The 20,618-nt window shown below is 41.7% G+C and overlaps 1 long non-coding RNA gene across 1 annotated transcript in view; it reads right to left on the reverse strand.

The window, feature by feature from the left end:
* Positions 1-540: 540 nt before the first annotated feature.
* The window catches only part of LOC110480912 (uncharacterized), a 34,843-nt gene continuing 14,765 nt past the window's right edge, over positions 541-20,618 (reverse strand). Inside the window, exon 3 of the long non-coding RNA XR_002467172.1 lies at positions 541-584. This is a non-coding gene — a long non-coding RNA (uncharacterized LOC110480912). The remainder of the gene's footprint in view (positions 585-20,618) is intronic.

Consider the following 20,618-nt stretch of genomic DNA (forward strand, 5'->3'; position numbering starts at 1 on the left):
AGCAAAAGTATTGACTCGTCTGTGACTAGGCTGTGTCACTGGTTGAATTTCAATCCATAGAATTGTGTTGCTGTTACTTTGAGTATTCACTGAAGGCAAACACATCATAATGCACTCTTGTTCTTGTCCCACATCTTCTCACATTCTTTATGGTCTCAGAGATCCTGGCAGCATCCAGTAGTTGCTGCTCCCAATTCACCTTCCTTTCCTTTTCCTTCTGGCTTTTCTTCCAGCTCTGGAAATCGATGTGGCCATTTTCTTTTGCTTCACACATATGGCTTTGCATTTTGTTAGGCAGTAAACCATGCTGTCATTAATGTTGAGGTTTTTTTATTCAGTTGTTTTCCACTCCCATATGTACAAAAAGCTGCTTTTAATTCTCACCTTTCATTCTGATGTTTATATACACCTCTGCTTTTCTGGGTTATACTTGCTTTATGACCTTCTGCTCAGTCAGAAAGCTGGCAGGTATTTGCTGCATTCCTATGAGGAATATTTCTCTTATCTTCAGCAAAACTGTCCTGGAGATTTTATCTGGATTGCAGGAGATTTTTATCTGGATTATACCTATGAATATGTTGTCCCTGTGAAAGAAATGGGAGACATTTCACTAGTGCTGGACTGCTTTTCTGGGTCTGGATTTCTCAGTCAGTTTCAGAAGCTAATGAATAATGAAGACTTACCTCAAACAACAGAGACCATCAGGTGTGGAGGGGAGCACTTCAGAGAGGGAGTGAGGGAAGCAGGAATAGTTTTGCTTTCAGAAATGAATGCTGAGAGTAATATCATACTTTGACACTTTACTGGCCACAGCTGGAAAACATTCTGCTGCTTTTTAAATATGAAAGTCTTTGTATAGTTATATTTCATAATCACGTACACCTTACATTTTTAACATTGCCGGGAAGACTATTTAAATGCCTCAGCACAGAGGGAGTGTTTGCCATAATAATGTCTCCTGAAGAGACATAGCCCACAAAGCTCAGGATGGTCTTTGCTGCCAACTGTCCTTTTAGTAAATGAATTCCCATTTGTGTGGGGTGAGGGCTGTGCTGAAGAATTTCATAGAAGGATCAGAAGATATTTCTCCACCAGAATTACAGTTAAATAAAACTCAGTCTGTCCAACTTAAACACCAGCTCCTCAGTTTTGCTAACTAGTTTGTCATTGTTATCATAGTTACACACAGTGCTTTGTATAATTTTTTAAACCTTTTAAATTACTGAGAACAAAAATAGTACATTGAAGTTCAGATTTTGCAATCAGAGCCACTAACAGTAATGCTTCCCTACTGATTTCATACCATTTATGCTCAGTTGTACCTTCCATGATTTTATATAAGAAAGCACGAGCACTATTGGACGCTAGATTTAGATAATGCTTTGAATATAAATCTGACCAGACAGGAAGTTTGTACACATTTCATGGTAGGTCAGAAGGTCTTGAGCCATAGTGTAGAACATGACCACATTACCCACTAGGTAACTTTTGTAAAAATGGAATCCCATAGTTTTGGGTTCCCTCACCTTCACACTAAACAAAATTTAAGCTCTTCTTCCATGCAGCCTTATAGCTACAGCATTCATCTAAGTCTTCTTCCTATTCTTTAGTCTGAATTAGGGCAATTTTTCTCTTTGAAAGACTGCAACTCAGAGGGCAAGTGTATGAACCTGCTTCTTTTTTTTTCATCCAAAGCTGGTGTCCTAAACCCCAAGAGTTTAAGAAAACAAATATGTGGAAACATCACTAAAAGCAATACATAGCTCAAAAAAGTTATGATGTGGCATACATCATATTCTCACAGCAACTAACTCAATCAGAAATGTTCCTACTGGTCCCTACATAGTTTGGCTGAGGGCACTTCCTGTAAGCATCAAAGGTGGTTATTGAATTGCAGACCATGAAACAATTTCTTTGGTACAGCACAGGTGCCACTGTAGTAAATCAGGATATCTTCATGCAATTTAACCAGTTGTGTATCTAACACTGTTACTTAAGCAAGAGGTGAAACACAGATATTTTGAGGGTGGAGTGTATACAATATTAAGTATGAGTAGCCCACAAATGCTTGCTTGCATCCCTTGGGCATTCACCCAGTGGCAGATTTGTAGTTTCCATTTGGAGCAGACCCAAGACTGAGAAATTTGCCTAGCCATGACTCTCAGCTGAGTTCCCCATTTCAGTCAAAAGCAGCTACACTTTAAAAGCCATCCAAGGCTGTTGGGGAAAAAGACTCCACATTCTACCTTAAAATAAATTACACAGATGGAAAAATACAGCCCAGGTCTTTCATCATTTGTTCACGTTGTACAGACAGGAGTCCTTAGCATGCTGGAGCAGAGCTTGGAGTACCACGGTTTTACAAAGTAAGAGTAAATTAGAAAAAAAATTATAAAATCCCCTCACAGTTCACTGTTAAAGAATAATCATACAGCATCTGCCTTCATTTCTATAGCTGCATTACAATGAAGGACACAATCAGTCTCTCAAACATACATTGCTAGCTTAGCTTATCATCTCCTACCTCTCAAACTGATTCTTCTGCCTCTATTAAGTAGTTTTCCATTGACATTTTCTGTTCTTTTTCAATACACCAGGAGCTTTTGATGACATTGGCTGTTACAGGACTTTCAAAACTCCATCTTTTTTCATATGAGGAAAATCTGACTTTCTGGTATTTTTTCTTCTGCATTTATCCTTACAAGGTGCAGGTTTTTTGAAAGGACTGGATTTCTCTTAATGGATTTCTCTGGAGTTCCAGTCTGCTTCTGTAAAGCCCAGAAAGAACAGTTTTTAAGGAAGAGGAAGGTATTGCTGAATATGAGCCTTCTTTGAATTTTACCCTCCCTTAGGGTGGGGAAGTGAGGTGAGCTGATCTTGCTGAAATATATTTAAAACCCCAGGGATACAAAACTTTGCATTTAATGACATTTTTTTAATGGGACTTTTGCCCATTAAGCATCTGTAACCTCTCCTAATTTAACTCTCATTTTATCTCATGTATTTATTTTTTTATCTAGCTGGTTTCTCTTTAACATCCCTATTGCAAGGAAGGTTGCTAACCTGTTATAGATCAGTTGAGTCATTATGCCCATCCTCACCTGTTCTTAATAATATTGCTATTCTGAAATTGGTAGTAAGTCATTCTAGACTTCTTTTCCCAGATATTTTCTTCTGTCGTGATGCTGTTACAAAACTTCCTGGCTGCTTTCCAGCAGTCAAGATTTACACATTGGACCACAAAAAACAAAAGGCAGAGTTTCCATAAGAATGCCACCCCATTCCCCTCTAGGTTCACAATGGCACTAAAAGGAAAATACACATGGATTTTTCCAAGGCTGTAGCTCTTCACCCCCAGGTGCAGTGCTCACAAAACCAGAGCCCCTTACTCAGATGTTGCTAGCAGCAAGAGTCAGCTGGCACTCGGGAAGGACAAGCAGCTTGCATGCCATGCTCCTCTGAAGGGCTGTGGCACTAAAACCCCCAGGTCGTGGCAATCTCAAATGCAGTCCCCCACATGCTGCTGTAAGGTAACAATCAGGAGACAGCAAGAAGCACAACTCCTTCCCACTCTGTGCTCTAGCTAGCTTGGTAATAAACCTCTGTCCTGGATTGTGACGTGTATCTGTGATTCAAGGCTGCTGTTTACTTGTTAATTGTCAGCACTTGGCACAGGTCTTGTGTTTTGCAGCATTACCAACATCTATTTGGATGGTGTTACAGAATAGGGTACAGCATGGTCAATAACACTTGAAGCCCTTTTTCTCTTAGCCACCACAAAACCACTGGTAGATTGAGAACTGCCTGAACGGCTTACTCAGGGTTGCGATCAGTGGTACAAGGTCCACTGGGAGGTCTGTCACTAGTGGTGACCCACAGGGGTCATTACTGGGCACAGTTTTTTTAACTTTTCAGCCATGACTTGGATGAAGGGGCAGAGACCTCCTCAGCAAGCTCACTGATGACACAAAGCTGGGAGGAGTGGCAGATTCCCCAGAGGGATTTATAGCCCTAAAGCAGGATCTCAACAGGATGGAGAGATGGGCAGAGAGGAACAGTCTGAAATTCAGCAAAGGTAAGTGCAGGGTCCTGCTCCTGGCAAAGAACAACCCCAGGCAGCAGCACAGCCTGGGGGCTGACCTGTTGGAAAGCAAGTCTGTATAAAAGGACCTAGGGGTCCTGGCAGACAACAAGCCATCCATGAGCCAGCAGTGCCCTGGTGGCCAAGAAGGCTAATGGTACCCTGAGGTGAATTAGGAACAGCATTGTCAACAGGTTGAGCGGGGTGATCCTGGTACTCTGCTCATCCCTGGTGAGGTGCATCTGGAATGCTGTTTCCAGTTCTAGGCTCCTCAGGGCAAGAGAGACATGGAGCTCCTGGAGTGAGTCCCATGGACAGTGACAAGGATGATGAGGGGACTAGAAAACCTCTTCTTAGGAGAAAAAACGGATGCAGCTGAGTCAGTTTAGCCTGGATCAGAGAAGACTGAGAGGAACCTTATCAATGAATGTTATTAACTGAAGGGTTCCATCAAAAGGATGGAACCAGACTCTTTTTAGTGGTGCCAAGCAATAAGACAAGAGGCAAAGAGCACAGGAAGTTTCACCTGAACAAGAGTGGGTTACAGAGCACTGGGGCAGGCTGCCCACAGAGGTTCTTGAGCCTCCCTCACTGGAGATATTCAAGAACAATCTGGACACAATCCAGAGCACAGTGCTCTGCTTGAGCAGGGAGGTTGGACCAGATGACCTCCAGGAGCCCCTTCCAACTTTAAATCACAGCATCTCAGAATCAGTAAAGTGTTGGCAAGTAGGAGTCAAAATACTTTGATTCAGAAATGTGGGACGACCAGTAAGGACATGCATAAATATAGGTGTATGTTTAAATACCCTCCTGAAGCTGAGTCCAAACATTTACAGTTAGAATCTGAGCTGATTAGTACCCATAACATTAGATTTTTACTGAGCCCATAATAAGCTCTTCCTTCATGCTGTGGCAAAGGACTAGCATACATTTAGTTCTTATTCAAACACTTTGGAAATTATTTTGATTCCAGAATTAATTAACTGGACTGTATCTTAATCATTCCTACTAGTATCATACAGACATAAGCAAACTATCATATGATTCCCTACCAGCCTGATATATTTTCAATTTCCATGTAACTAAATAATTGCAGTACCAATTAGTTAAAATGTAAGTAGGAAAAAACATTGGATGGAGACATCTTAATTTAAATATAATCCATTAAGTAAAAACTGCTATTCTAATTAGTGATAATGTAGCACAATTAAGAAATAAAATTTGATTGGTACATCGGAATTTAAACTTAATTAGTAACTGTTATCCTAATTAGTAAATGCAATACGGTTCGAGCAACGTTTTGTTGGGGGAGAAGGGCATGTACAGTAGAGAGGATGGTGAGGAAAGAAGTATTGAGAGAGCTGAGGTGGGGAGTGTGGAGCACAGGAGTTCAGCCAGTGTCAAGCCCAAAGTCCTGTTTCTGAACCAGCACTGACCTCAGAGCAGAAGAGTTCGATCTCACTCAAAAAAGTTGATGTGAAGGATGGTTTGCTGTCACCTTTGGGCAATCTCTCCCTGCAGTTAATTACTTCCACTGCCTATCTGGAGTGTCTCACTTTGACATCTACAGTTTTCTGTGTCCAGATCTGGACTGGTAAATTTTGATAAAATAGGGAAAATAGATGTGGAAGTCAATTAAATTGAAGAGATCAGCATTTTGAATTAGGAAATCACAGAGTTGTCTGCATAGTGCCCTTTCTGTAGATATAAAGGCACTCCAATACCACAGGTCTGCAGTCTTAGAACACGGAGGATATTGGAGGAAGGAGCTTGAGATCTAGCAGGATGTACAACCTTCTTACAAAATATTGTAATATTTCTTTCAATGGGAGAGAGAAGGTAAAATAAAAAATTCGCTGTTGTTTTGATTGAACTCACTATAATTTCAACCTCTTTTTCTTGGAAAATATTTCACCTAAGCCCCTTGTTATGTACACATACTTAGCACCATTCTCCATTGTATTACTTTGCATTTATTGACACTGGATTCTGTCTGCTGTTTTATCAGTCACTTAATGTCTTCAACAGTTCAATGGCAAGTTTAGATTTGTATTTCTGGACTAGCATGAAAATACCAGGAAAAAAAATTCAATTGCTTCCTAATCACTCCTTTTGCAATCACCTGTGACTATGCAGAATATACCAGGTCCTAGGAGAATTATATAGACTACCATTACCTCCTCACTTCATTACTTATTTTTAAGAGAGAAAAAAAGTATTTTGAATAAATGAATTACAAACAATTGATACATAAGAACAAGATCAACAAATTAACTAACCTTTCCTCTCATCCCGTGATAGCTTTAAAAGACTGGTCAGAGAATTTCTGTAAAAAGATTTTAAAAATCTGGTACTTTGTATTGATTGGATTCTTGCTATTAATACACACATTGCAGACAGTTTCAATAGATTTGTATGGTAATGGCTTCTTTTTATAAAAACTGCATAGTTATTTTTTCCTTACTGCATAGATTTATCCCAATGCCTACTCATTCCATTCTTAAGTACAGTTTACACCAGATGCTCCAAGACTTTAATTCAAAAATATTTGTTATATTTACCACTTTCCATCCTTGTGGTACCAAGAGCTATTTAAAGAGTACATGAAAAGAACAGAGCTGGTAGGTCAACACTTTCATACTTACATTCCTTGACACCTCTTGTGTGAATATTAGTTAGCTTTTGCAATTGGTTGCAATTCTTCCTGCTAATTTACTTGGAAACCATCTCCATCAGTAATTTAATTAGGGTTAGATTGTCAGAAAAGCACCCCAGAAAGAGATGTTGCTATATGAGAAAGCTCCTTCACTTTACTCAAAATGAACATTTTTAATGCCTTTTTATTACACAGTCTGATCCTCTGGGTGCCGCTAACTGTGCCTCAATCATTTATTATCCCTACAGTACTGACAAAAACTTTCTTTTTTTTTATGTATGTAGGGGGTGGAAAGTGCATTTAGCAGGCTCAGCTCCACACTCACCCCCCTCTTCCCCCTTTTTTTTTTTTTTCCTGGTGGCTTTTCTCCTAAGAGTTTAGCATTTAACTTTCCAGAATTTGAGCATGTCTTTTTGTGTGTGTACATGAGTGTTGAAACATCTTTCCTTAGTGTTTTTTTTACTGCACTGTTTGTAATCCATTTAATTTTTTTTTTTTTTTCTCATGGGTAACACACAGTTACTCTGAGCTTCCACTTAAAGCATTTATGCTCTAATCCAAGAATTTGACCCTTTTGACTGTTTCTTTTATGTATTTATTCCTGTCTGGTTTGCCTAGATGGCTAGAGAGTAAGCTTTTTCATTCTTCCACATTCTCTTTTAATTCTCCCCTTTGAAGTTAAAAATGAAGGAGTACATTCTCTGTTCCTGAATGCAAAAGTGGAGAAGCAAAACACCAGCATGTATCTGCCAAGCGCAGTGTGGGTGTTTTCTCTGCTCAATGTCTTCATAAATGGGTTACACAAATATCAATCAGGAATTTTATCACAATGACTGTATTGGCTTTGAAGTGAGGGTAAGGACTATTTAAGCACAAATGTTTCCCTGCAATGCTGTTTTTCTGTACTTTTACAAAATATATGAGGGCAATAAACAGCAGGGGAGAAAGAAAAGCCTCTCATGCTGAGGGTAAAGGCTGGTACAAGAGCAAATGCGTTCACCTAAGTCATGAGTAAATGAAGACTGGCAATTCAGAAGATGGCTCATGTCTGCGAATAACAGATTGCCAGTTAGAAGAGTAGGTTAGGAAAATGCTAACTAGTCTTAATAGGGGGATTCCTAAATCCTTGGGTGAGATCACAAGACTCCCTTTTCTGTAGCAGTAACAGCTTAATTTGCTAACCTGAAAAAGGTGAAAGCTTTCCTAGGTGGTTCAGGACATTTTTGTGTCCTTTTCTGTTAGAAGATCCTCTCCTCTGAAAACTTCAGTTTTTGCTCCCCAGCTTGAAAAATAGTTCAAAATCTGGCTCCATTTTGGCAGTGATTTTGGCAACATAATTTACCACTGTCAGAAAAAAATCAAAGGTTCCTTTTGTTTCTATCAAGTCTGCTATTCTGTGATCTCATTTGATGTTCTGGACTCCTGAGTTATAAGACCAACCAACTTCCTGCTCTCCACCATACTACGTCTATAATTTTCCCATGTGCCACACCAAGCAGCCTTGGACCATTTAATCACCTCTTAGAGGAAACCATTTCATACAACTGACAATCCTTCTTGCCTTGCTTTAGAGATCACCCAGATCCACTAGATCATTTTTGAGCTAGACAAACAAATTTCATACAGGACTCAAGATGTAAATACACCATGTATTTAAACAGCTGCCTGGGGGAATTTTCTATTCACTTTTCCTAATCATTTTTAGCATAACTACTAACGAGGACCAAGCAGATGTTGAAGCTCTAAAACCTCTTTTCTCACTGGCAGTAGTGACTTGAGAGCCCATAACTACATGTGTAAATCTTTGAAGGTTTTTTACCCCGTGCTGTTGTTTCCAATGTGTTTTTCACATCCTGCAGAAAAAAAGGCTTTGACAAATTGGCAAATTGTTATCTGCAGCTTATCAATCACTCCCAAATACAAACCAGAAGCCATTCACAGACAGCTGCACCCACCCAGTGCTCCAGACATCTGATCAACCCAGATTTGGGATGTTTTCCTATTGCAGCGCCCTCTCAGATTTCCATTCAAGAAAGTGTGCACACAAGCATCTGTTTAATCCCACTCTAGTTAGCTAAATATTTAAACACAAAGCAACCATTACACACCTAACAAATCCTTTTCTATTCAGCAGGATTTCAGCATTTGCTTGAATTTAAGTATAAACTTTGGCATTTTGCTGAGTGGAGATGCCTTCTTGAACAAAGCTTTTATCAAATGAATTAACCAAACAAACCAAGGAGATTTCTTAAATCCTAGGCTTTCACCTACTGGAAATGGGTTGAGTGTGTGCATAGTTTAAGAAATAAACAGATGAGGGAGTTGTCCATCGGAATTATTTTCTACCAGCAAACATAAACACTGCTTTATTTTTCCTATGTGTGGATTGAATTGTATTATTTGTGCTTCACCTGAGTCAAGCTTCACTGAGCAAGAAATGCAAACCAAGGGGAGGTCTGGAAGAGAAAGGCAGTAGCAGCAGCCCACCAGGCACACACATTGCCATTACCAAATTTGAATTGAGATTAAACATTGGCATTTCTCCTGAGAATGCCTCTCTGAACTTGGCTTACTGCCACAGGAGTCCCTTGAGGTGCATGCACATCCCATGAATTGCACTTAGGGTTTTTAAAAAATGTAATTATTGAGGTTTAGATTTCCTCTGATAAATCAGTAATAAAGCCTGAATGCTGCCCTGCAGTTCTGCCTGCCCTTTGGCTGAGAGAATCAAGAGCTATTTAATCTACCAGCTTGTGTTTTAATAGGGTAGTGTTTCCTTCTGGACTTATGGTACTGTCCAGGACATGGAAAACTGCACAATGTTTTGGGACCTACTGTAGTTTGGAGCAGGGACAGAAGTCTTCCTGCAGGATTTCTGTGGATTCCAGCTGTGACTGGCAGCTGGAAGCCTGCATTGGGTTACATATGTGTATATTTGAACAAGCATCAATATTTTACCAATCGTGCACAGCACTGTTGTTTCCAAAATCCTCTCCAAACTCCTTTTTTACTGTGCATTTTATAGCCTCTAGTGCAACAGGGTTTGAGCTCCTGACCTCAGCTCTGAGGTAAAAACTGTGATTCAAAGACTTAATGGGCAGCCAACAGGTCCCTGCCAAACTAGTAATGCTTTTCTGCAGACTGCCAGGGAGAGCAGGGGCACAGGTAAGTGGGAGTAAGGGGCTCGCTTAGTCACATCATGAACATCATGAGCTCGAGGGAAGAACATTACCTGCTTGCTCTGGGCCATACAAATTGCATTTCTGCTACATCTGCATGAGCAGAAATTAGAGCTTGCCTCATACAATGTACCTGAAATAAGCAGAGTGCTCAGAGTGAAGGGCTTTTACCATTAGGCCCTAGTGGGTAAATAGTATTTGTTCCTAAAAAATGATGGTCATGCCCTCTAAACACCCTTTGCTATAATACATTTTGATTAAGCATTCTGATAAATTCCCTGATGAAGAGTCAGCCTGCCCTCATGCCACACTAAACACTGTGGAACAGCTCAGCTAATTTCAGCTGTCATAAAATTAACTACCTAGACACAGCAGTCACTGGGGTAGGCTGTGCTCAGGAGAGATTCAGGGCTCAGGGAGGCTTAATTTCCCTCAGAGCTACTTGCCTGACCACAGGAGAGGGTGATTCATCCTATCCTAAAATAGGTATGCAAACCTGGGATTTGCATCACGCTCTGGTAATGCTTTTCTCTCTTTCTCAGCTCCTGATGACTCTCCTGGGAGCCCAAATATTCAGCACTGACCAGCCCTGGGGCCAGTAGGCTGATTTAAGATAAGTGCCAAGCCCAAGTAGCCAACCATCTAAATAAATGAGTAGATTTTCAGAAGAGAGGTTTGCAGCTGTCAGGTCTGCTCCTCTGTGCAAGACAAGTGCCATCCTTCCTTACAGGCAGGCTCACAAGCTATTGCATTTCAAACAAGATTTTCTATCCTCATCTCTGCCAAGCCACAGGGGGATGTTCTCATTTCGACATACAATGGAGTGTGGCTTTGGCATGTTCTGTGCAAAGTGTATTTGACATTTTAATTGATACCATTTGTTAATTAAGAAGGATAAATGATGACAAGGAAAGAGGAGGAGATCTTATAAAGAATGAATAATAACCTTTTTCAAAAGCAGGTAATGAGACACTGGGTTAAAATTATGTAAGCACTTGCAAAAATGTCTAAATGTTTTTCAGAAATTAGGTGCTGCCCATCTTTTCTTTATCGCAGGAATGTCAGGGAGTGAAATTCATCAGCTATTTACAACATGTGCTCTGTACTGAAGGATTTTCTAGCAGAAAAAGCTGTGCATCCCTGAGTTAAGCATCAGCTGGTCTCCTGCCACAGTGTGGACTGGAGCTCACCACTCCCTTTGTCCCCTCTTGCCATTACCACAGCTTCCACCCAGGCAGAGGACAAGGTCACACCACTGCCAGGCTCAGTCTGTCCAGCCTGGACTGGGCCCCAGTTTTGCACAGAAAGGTTCCAGGCAGCAGCATCTTCCCTCAGCAGTGAGGAAGAAAACAGTGGAGTTGGTAGCATGATGCTCAACACCCATCCCCTTTCAGATGCACCAGCAGCTGTGTTTGGGGCTTGTTTTCACTAAATGCTGTCTGTGTGTTATGCAAAGCCCTTTAACAGAGGAGAACAGAGCAGAGTCAGTTAGCCAGGAGAGCGGATCTGCAGAAAAACAGATCCAAAAAAGTCTTGGGTCTAGCTCCTTTCTGTGCAGATGCACATTTAAGTAGAGATAAAAAGAAAGACCAAGCAGAGGCTGGAAACACAGGAAAAGCAATTTTCGTTATCCGATGTAGGGAGTAGAGAAAAAGCTGTCACATCCAAATTTCCAGTGTCAATTCCTGGAAACAGAAAACTCCCAAGCTTGGTGTTTTGGACTGAGAAGGGCTTTTGACATCTAGCAAGAGACAGATTTCATCAAGACTTTCCTGTCCAGTTTGAAGTGGTGTTTCTGTCTCCTGCTTCTCTGCCCACCCTGACAGAAGCACTGATACCAGTGTCAGCATCTGTGCAGAGCATTAGGTCCCTATTGAGCTTAAGTCCCTATATCTGATAGAAACCACGAAAACTGTACAGCTATGCTAGCTATTTACTGTGGTCTATAACAAGTATATTGTGTGTGTCTCCTAGGATGGAAGGTGAGAGAGTTTAGAGAGTTTCCATGTCCAGGAGCTCAGCAACCAAGATGCAATTTTGGAGGAGCCATCAGAGCACCCAAAAGATGATGAGTCCCTATTCTGACTCTCCTGCAAAATCTGGGTTACACCTTGAGTGTGTCTCCTGCCTTCCCCAGCTCTCAGTTTGCTTCAGGGGGGTGAGAAGGCAGCAGTGAGCATTACAGCAGCCTTATCTGGACTCTTAGATGAGCACCAGCACTGGGCCAGTGGAAGGGATTTCCACACAACGCTATACTGCAAATTTGCTAGAAAAGTTCATTTTCAACTTCCACTTAAGAAAAAAAACAAAACTCTGTGAAAATTTTGGGGTGGTGATTAATACTAGCTCCAGACTGGTGCAGGCTGATTGTTTGTGAGTGTTTTTCCTATTTGTTTTAGGTTGTTTACTCAAAGCACTCATTTGTTTACCTTGTTTTCCACTCCTTGCATCTGTTCATTTGTTTAAGTATGAGCCTCTGTGTTTTCCACTTCTGTTTCCTCTCATTACAGTGGAGCATCTGCTTAGCACTTAAAAAAATAAATAAAAAATGATCTTACACCATGGAGCAGAAAGTTTTTGTAAACTATGAGTGAAGAATGATTATTGTCTACATAATCCTTTTTATTATTACTATTCCTTTAGACTTCAGTCTGACAATAATCTGCATGACCTTGACAATTATTTTTTGGGGAAAAAAGATAGGAATTACGTTCTAAGATAACATCTGAGAGAATCGGCCCTCCCTGAAAATCAAGGAAACAAGACTATTATATATCCCTCCCTCTGCCAGTCATTTTAAATCCAGTATTGAGATGGGGATAGCCTGCAAAAGTTTACATTTTTCCCTGCTAGACAGAAATCTCAAGAGAAAATGAACCTGGCTAGATGTGATCTGGCTGCAAAACCTCTGCAGAAAGCTCAGGTGGGTATGTTTGTGCAGTGTGTCACGAGAAATGCAGCATCACTGTCACCTTCACCAGCCCCCCAAACCTGGCCAAAACTCTCCTGTCATCCTTTACCAGCAGCTGCTGAGGGCTCTCAGAGTCCTGTGCACTCTTCCCTCCCTTTAGGAAGGGAGCTGGAGAAAGCATCCCCATGCCCTTTTGCCTCCCTGCCTGCACAGGAAACCTCAGCCCTCCCAGTTCTTCACCATGAGGAATGTCATTTGACCAAGTGACACTTAGAGGAAATTGTCTTGCTGATTAAAGGTAACATGCAGTATCTGTGGAAAAGATATCAAGAGCACGGTGACTTGAGGCTGAGTGTCCTCTCACTGCCTGGCAGCTGCAGGCAAGAGTTATTCATTAATGTAATCAAGTCACACAAAATTCCATGACAACGCTGGGGAGTTCTGCATGAGTGATTAAACCAAACAACAGGTAGATGAGCCTCTGCCAGGTTTTCCAGCAACTGCCTGAATTGCCTTTAGGTTCAATTTTAGGTCTAAGAGGTGATCCTGTTACCAGCAATCTATCACAAGTGACTCTGTGTTCCCTTTCCCCCCCTCTCCCTGGTGTTACTGCCACTCAATATACCTTTAAAAAGGCAAGCAAACAAACTAAAAACAACCCCAAAAAAACTCCCACACAGCAACACCATTCAGATACCACCACATTAGGAAACCCCAGTGCCTATTATGAAATATTCAGATAAAATGCACTTGGGTTGAGTTAAGGATGGAACAAAACCTTGTGAATCAAAATAAATTCTCTGTGTGTTCCTGCCTGTTTATGCAAACATTTCTTTCTCCACTCACCAAACACATGAAAAGGAAGAGTTTCTACATAACAAGATAATACTTGTTGTATAAAAGTACTGTTCTTCTAATTAGCAGAGACATTCATGGCAGTGAGTGGAAGAAAGCTTTTTCCCTTGCCCTATTCTGCTGTAAAGATGTGCTATCATTTAGAACATCACTTAATTAAATACTAGAAATGAGGACACTTTGGAATTTAATAATTCTTTTCTCCAACAATTTTTTCTAGTGTTCAAATATTGGTCTGAAAAAAAAAAACCCTAGCCTTGTCACAGTTATCTGGTACTTAATTGGTTTTCTATTTAGTTCAGTATAAAAGCATGATCTTTGAGGAAAAAATTAATTCATTGCTCTCCTGTGTGGACAACTGGCAATGAGTGATCGTGTAGAAAGAAATAAAACAACTTCAAGCATTTTTAAAGCCCAAGATCCGATCTTGGGCTCATCTCTCATCTTTTACAAAACTCTAGCTGACACGGGAAGTACATCTTTTCACTGTTAGCATTAAAAAGTAAATTGAAGGTAGGATTTTTCAAAGGCATTTCTTGCTGCTCTCTTGATTCCCATTGAAGCCACTGGCAAAATTCTTTACTCCCTGCCCAGAGACTGGAACATGCCAAGCACATCTGAGCACCCCACATACACAAAAATCAATAAATGCTGATCTGCATCATCTAGACTGTGTCAGGTCAATGATGTGGAGACCCAAAGGTCACCTTGACCAGCCAAATTCACTGGGGAGACTCCTCCCTTCAAGTTACCTCTTTAGCCTCACCACAGGGCTTTTCTCATGGTGCCGTTTTATTTTTTTTGGAAGCAGGAGACATCCTGCCAGTGATGCCTTTTCCTTTCAGCTTTGCTCCAGACAGTTGTGGAAGAGGACAACCAGGATTCCCCATGGCAGGAGGAGGGAGTGGTGGGATTATTTTGCCCTGTCACAGTGCACAGAACACCAACCTCCATGCCAGGGCTGGGTAGAGCTACTTGGGGCCAAACTGGGAGTCAATTGTAGGAGTTGGCAGGGCATTTGGAGGCTGGCCTGAGGGACCATCACTGTCTACTTTTAGACAGCAGGCATAGGCACAAGCCAGATCAGCTGGAAAGTGATAACAAGACTTGTATTGACACCAGGAAGAGAGGGCTTAATACAGGGGATAAAGGATAAAGACCATCTCAGACATCCAGGGAAGCTTGATTTTATAGAGCAGCTGCTGTCCCCATCCTCCCCTTGCAAGTGTCTTACACAGATGTGTCACAGAGATGCTGGTCCCCATCCCTGCTTCTGCATCAGTGATGTTCTGCCAGGCAAGGCTGACTGAAGGGAAGTCACACGTGTGAAACACTATTAACTGGGAAAAACCCTGACAGCACATGCATCTACCAATGTACTCTTAGGAGAAAGGCAGCTTGATAGGGATTTTGGCCCAGTACTAAAATGTGGTTAGCAAAGACAAATCACAATTTCTAGACACCTGTGGATCATTGTGATCATTAAAAACTACAGCCTACCTTGTTTAATTTGGCTGGTTATCACACAGTAGCTAGCACGGACTGTGGACAGCACTCTTCCTGGTGAGAGGGAGTAAGAGAGGGAACAGGGATCAAAAAGATGCTGCAGAATCAGTGGAGAGTTAACACTCAAGGAGACTGCAGTCTCTTCATTAGCACCAAATAAGAGCAGTTTTGAAACACATGAAACGCTTTGCTGCACCATCTGTTTTGTCCAGCTAAATTCTCACATTAATCATCTTTATTCCTTGTGAGTAATTCCCTTATGGAAAATCTACTGATCATGTTTAAATTTACTAAAACTATCACAGTTTATTAAGAGTCCATATCCAGTGTCTTCTGCCTTACACACCTGATGAAGGGGAGAGAAAAACAGCTGCAATCACAAAATGTTTTCTCTCATCTCTGTACTTCCCAGTGTTATTCATGCCAGTACTGGGTACTGGTTGCAGTGACATTTCTTGTATGCCCACAGCAGTCTGACAAGCACCATGTTTCTCCAGAAACCACGTGCCAAAACTTTTAGATGCAGATATGGTTACATCTGGTTTAAAGAGGAAAGCTCTCACCTGCTCTCCTCTGAGCTAAAGTACATAAGCCCATCTCTAATTTTTGATATAGACACATTTATCAGCCAGCCTAGGCAGGCATCAGCCACTTGGTCAACTCTGGATCACATCTCCCAAGACAGCAAAAAAGACTATTTGCCTTCATTACTCTGTGCAGGCAGCCAAAAGAAGGCAAAGAACAAGGCTGGCGTCATGAGGAACCAGGGAACATTTGATATATGGCAGGACTTTGTATTCCAGAGATCCTCACAATGTTAATCTCTGATAGGCCAAGGAAATACTGAAATACTGGTTTCCATTAAGTTTGCGTTGCAGCTACATCAAAAGACAGAAGAGTGACTAATTTTTCTGGTATGAATCATCATACTTTCTCAGTTTCCTCATTTATATTAGGAATACCAAAACAGTTATTTCTTATCAATAAGGTAAATTATTTCATGTGTATAAAGGGCTGTCAAACCATGGCCAAAGACTGAGCAAGACTGCAAAATCCAAGCCTGTTCTCTCAAGCCTGTCAAACCCAGAAGTGCTGTCAGAGGAGGAGCTGTGCCATCAGCCACACTGGCAACACAACACAAATCCATCTCACACCCTTGGCTGGAGCCACCCTTGTGGCTTCACCACTCCCTTGGCTGGAGCAAGGGCTCTGCAGGGGCATGGCTCTTTCTGCCCACTTTGCACCGAGACCAGTAACCTCTGTGAGCTGCCACGTCCCAAGACCCCAGCTTTTGTCCTCCCTAGACAGCAGCCCAGAGCTGTTGGCCTCATATATGCTTTACTAAAGCTTGGTTTGCGTGGCACAGAGAAATAGGAAACTTGAGCGCAGCCAGTTTTTTCCAGCCAAAAGCAAACACAGAGACAATTATCCCTGCAAAACTCCCTTTGCAAGCTGAACACACTCCATCCAGGCAACCCCTTTAAACTCTACTGGCTAGTTACTCCCTGCTGAATAAGCTTACTTCTCCTTGAGGGGGTTGCCAGCCTAACTCAACTCATGTGCCTAAACTGGCAAAACCCACTGAAGTGTAAAGAGTCCACCCATGGTTCAAAGACCCATTCCTGGGTAATTGGCTTCCATAATGACACATATACACACAAGCATGAAACACAGTAAAGCTTCCCCTCAGGTTTGCTCAGAGTACATACAGCTTTTCACCTGTGATGAATAATAAAGACCTTGTCCTTTTATTCCCCTGTCCATGAATTAATCAGGTAAGGAAAAAGGGGGATCTGGATGAGAGCCATGGGCTAAAGGATAAAAATCCCATGCACACACACACAGAGCAGGGGCATGCAGAAGTGCCATATGGAGAGTAAACAAGCTGTAGTGACCTTCTCAGGCTTTATCAACTATTCACGGGAAGCAGGCTCATGGGGATACAAAACTAATAATAACGAACCCACCAGCATCCTGGCATGTTCTGGTTCTCCCTTCTGGCAGCATTTCCTCCCCATTTGCATGCCAGATGCCTGTCAGCCCAGCCTGCCTGGTGGCCTTCAGCCCTGTGCTATTACTTGGAGCTAAAGCAAAGGAGGGTGCAGCCATGTAGAGGATTTCTTTGTATCCAGGCCTTTTTAAATAGAAAGAGCAGACAGTGTCAGACCTTCAGGGACACATGGTAATCCACGGACTCCAATAATTTAAAAGGTGAAGACCAGCACCTTGCAATACCAGTGTCAAGTTTTGTGCTCTTGTGCCTTCAACGAAGACCTTGGGTTTTTTTCCCAGCCTCTGAGGAGCATGGTCATTAGGCACTTTCTGGAGATCAGGGAGGGCGTATGTTACCAAGTTAATAACCTCATACATGAAAGGAGTCATCTTGTTAGAAGCCAGCCATTCAACCACAGCAAATTACATTTCTTGAAGGATTTCAGCCTTGAATTTTCATTTCACAATATATTTCAAAGGAAAAATGGGACCTCCCAGACAGATAGCTGGAAGAATGAACTATGCAAGATGGGATGATTTTTCTAAAGGACAATGATCTATTTAAAAGCAACACAAATAGACTAAGTGGAAACAGTCCAAATTATGTTGATGTGACTACTTAAGAAAGCTAAATGCAGGCAAGTCTTTGCATCATCAGTGCTTTCAGTTTTAATCTCTCAGAAGTAAAGAGAAAAAATGGCAATGTTGTAATTTCTTGAAAGACAGTGGCAGTATCTTGATTTTGATATTCTTTGCTTCTCTTTGAACTGTTTTTTTTTTTTTTTTTTCTCTCCTACATACTTCAGATCTCAAACAAGTTACTTTAAACTAACAGATGTAATTGCCCAGAGGTGAGATAGAAAGGAGTCATGGACAACCCATATAAAGACTGAGGGCAAAAATGGCTGGAAGCCTCTATAAAAACAACCTGTCACTGATAAAAACAGAATTGGACACTTTTGAGGACTTATATGTTGCAGAAAGCAACTTAGGTCAGTTGCAGTAGCTATCTGAAGGTGAACATCACAGCCATTTCAAAGAGATTTGGTGAGCTCAGAAATATTTACAGCTATGTAGGGGTAGAGCCAAAGCCTTCTGGAGCTGCCATCCCCCAGCCTTGCCCCACTGGGCAGCAGGGGTTTTCCAGGGTGAACAAAACAGTGTACCACAGAGATGCTGCTTTGATTTCCCACATATACTTCAAAATGACTCTTGTATCTCTCACTTTCTCAGGCTATAAAGTGTCCCTGTGATAAGTTAAACAGTGGTGCTCTTTAACATGGAGATCTATAACTTGTACTTGGGTGGCTAGGGGTAGGGTGAATATGTGTCATGGGATAAACTGCATTTCTCCTGTACTTTTAATCACCTCTCTCATGCTTAGCGCATTAATCCAACATATATGGACAGACTTGTTATATTCCAAGCATCATAACAGGTCCTGCTGATAATAAAAAAAAACAAACAAAACAAAGAAACAGAGATAAAAGCAGATTTTTGTTTTTCTTTGCCCTCATGTGAAATTGTACTAAAAAAACCACATTCATTTGCATTTTATTGGTGAATAAACTTGTATTACAGTGCTGGGAAATGCTGAGTGAAGAAGGCCAAAGAGGAGTCAAAACAAAACTCAGCCCTTCAAATACCTTGGGAGGGGGGGCGAAGCTTGAGGAGAGAGGCAAAGAGAAGATGGTAGGAATGGATGGAGAACTGTGAGGTTCCAGGGATGAATGGGAAGATGAGGGCAAGGAGGCAGCTGTACACAAGAGGCAATGCAATAGCACATTAGTGATTATTAGCTAATTTTAACCCCCAAGGTGTTTTGCTCTTACTCATTACACACAGAATTTTTCCTCATGAGCAGGCACAGGCACTCAGGCACATGTCGCATCCTAACTCAAGCCCAGCATCCACCACCTTGCCAGAAGCAGTCTCTGCCTTTGGACTAGCACACCAGCACACGTTATAAAAATATCATGCTAGAATTCCTTACTTTGTTCAAACCAGCTCCCCTTTCCCTGCAGCAGGGGCTCCTAAACACAGAGTTGTATCCCATCTGACCCATGGCACATGACACGCTTCAGTTTTAATTCAATCCAACCTTTCCTCTTTCTTTGGTGTTCTTTGCTCAATGTCACAGCAAGAGCAGCTTCCTGATTGCCTTGCTACATGTTTATAATTAATTTCTCTCAGGAGGATTACAGCCAATATTATTACCAAATGCATTTTCTAAGTATTGAAGCAGAATTGGTTCCAAAAAATACATGTGATTTATTTTCTCCCTAGGGAGCAGACATTTGTAAGTAGCAGATTACTGACATGCCACAACCAGAAAGCAAAACATAATAGCAATTAATACAGCATTGTGAAGGAAAGCCTGCCTGCTGCACAGACCTCTCAACAGCAGTAAGCTGACAGCACAAAAAAAAAGCCGTGTCACAAAATCTGTCGCAGGACTCAAAATACCAAGAAAGATTAGGAATAAGAGGGTGGGATTTAAACTCCTTGCAGCAGAGACTACCATTTTTTTCTGCTTTTGAGCAGCACTGGGCAGGCAGAGGTCCTGCCCTACAATGGTGCGACGAGCATTAGCAGTAGGGATGAGGGGTAACTCACATCCATATTAAAGCACTGTGTGTGTTTCAGAGGAATCAAGGCCTTTTGATGGGATAACTTTCAGAATAAATTTCATTTTTTTCCTTTTTTAAATCTTCTACTTTATCAGAGAAAAAGAAGAGAGGTATTTTTCCTTTTTCTCTTAAAAATTCATTAAGTGACCCCTCTTCCCCTGCTTTCCATACTCTTTTGCTTAAAATTCCCTCAAATGTCTGACACAGTAACTTCAGCTGAGATTGTCCTTAGGCAAAAGTAGCTTTTCCTAGGAAAATTGGCTTCTGGAGAATATACCTTTGACCAGCCCTGAAGGAACAAAACAAGTGGCAATGGCATGATTATAAACCACTACTCTCTTAACACAAAACATAGGAACACGTGTCATGGTCCTACTCAGTTCAATGGCCATTTAGCCCTATGCTTCCCTGATGAGCCACTCTGTGAAAGGAGTAGAGGGGTTTTGCTTAATCAAAAAACACTGCCTTGCTAACCCAACCCGACAGGTGCTTGCCAGAGGCATCTCTGCATGCACAGAGAGAACCATAGCATTACAGCAGACATTCAGCTCACCTGGCCTGGCAGCCAGGTGTCCCCTTCAGCACAGCTCCAGGTCACATCCCAGACTCTTCAGAGAGGGTCCTGCAGGAACCAGTTGTGCACAGCTTATCTTCCCCAGGGCTGCCTCTATGCACAGGCACTGCAGGCTGAAAAGGGCACTGCAAGGTGCCTGTGGCTGACTTGGTGAACCTGAGCCCTGTAACTCTCCAGCCTCTCTCCCCCATTATCTCCAAAGGCAACACAAGGACGGTGAAGAAGCACGGG

The sequence above is a fragment of the Lonchura striata genome, chromosome 4 (assembly GCF_046129695.1).
Source record: "Lonchura striata isolate bLonStr1 chromosome 4, bLonStr1.mat, whole genome shotgun sequence".
In the NCBI taxonomy this organism is placed as follows: Eukaryota; Metazoa; Chordata; class Aves; order Passeriformes; family Estrildidae; genus Lonchura; species Lonchura striata.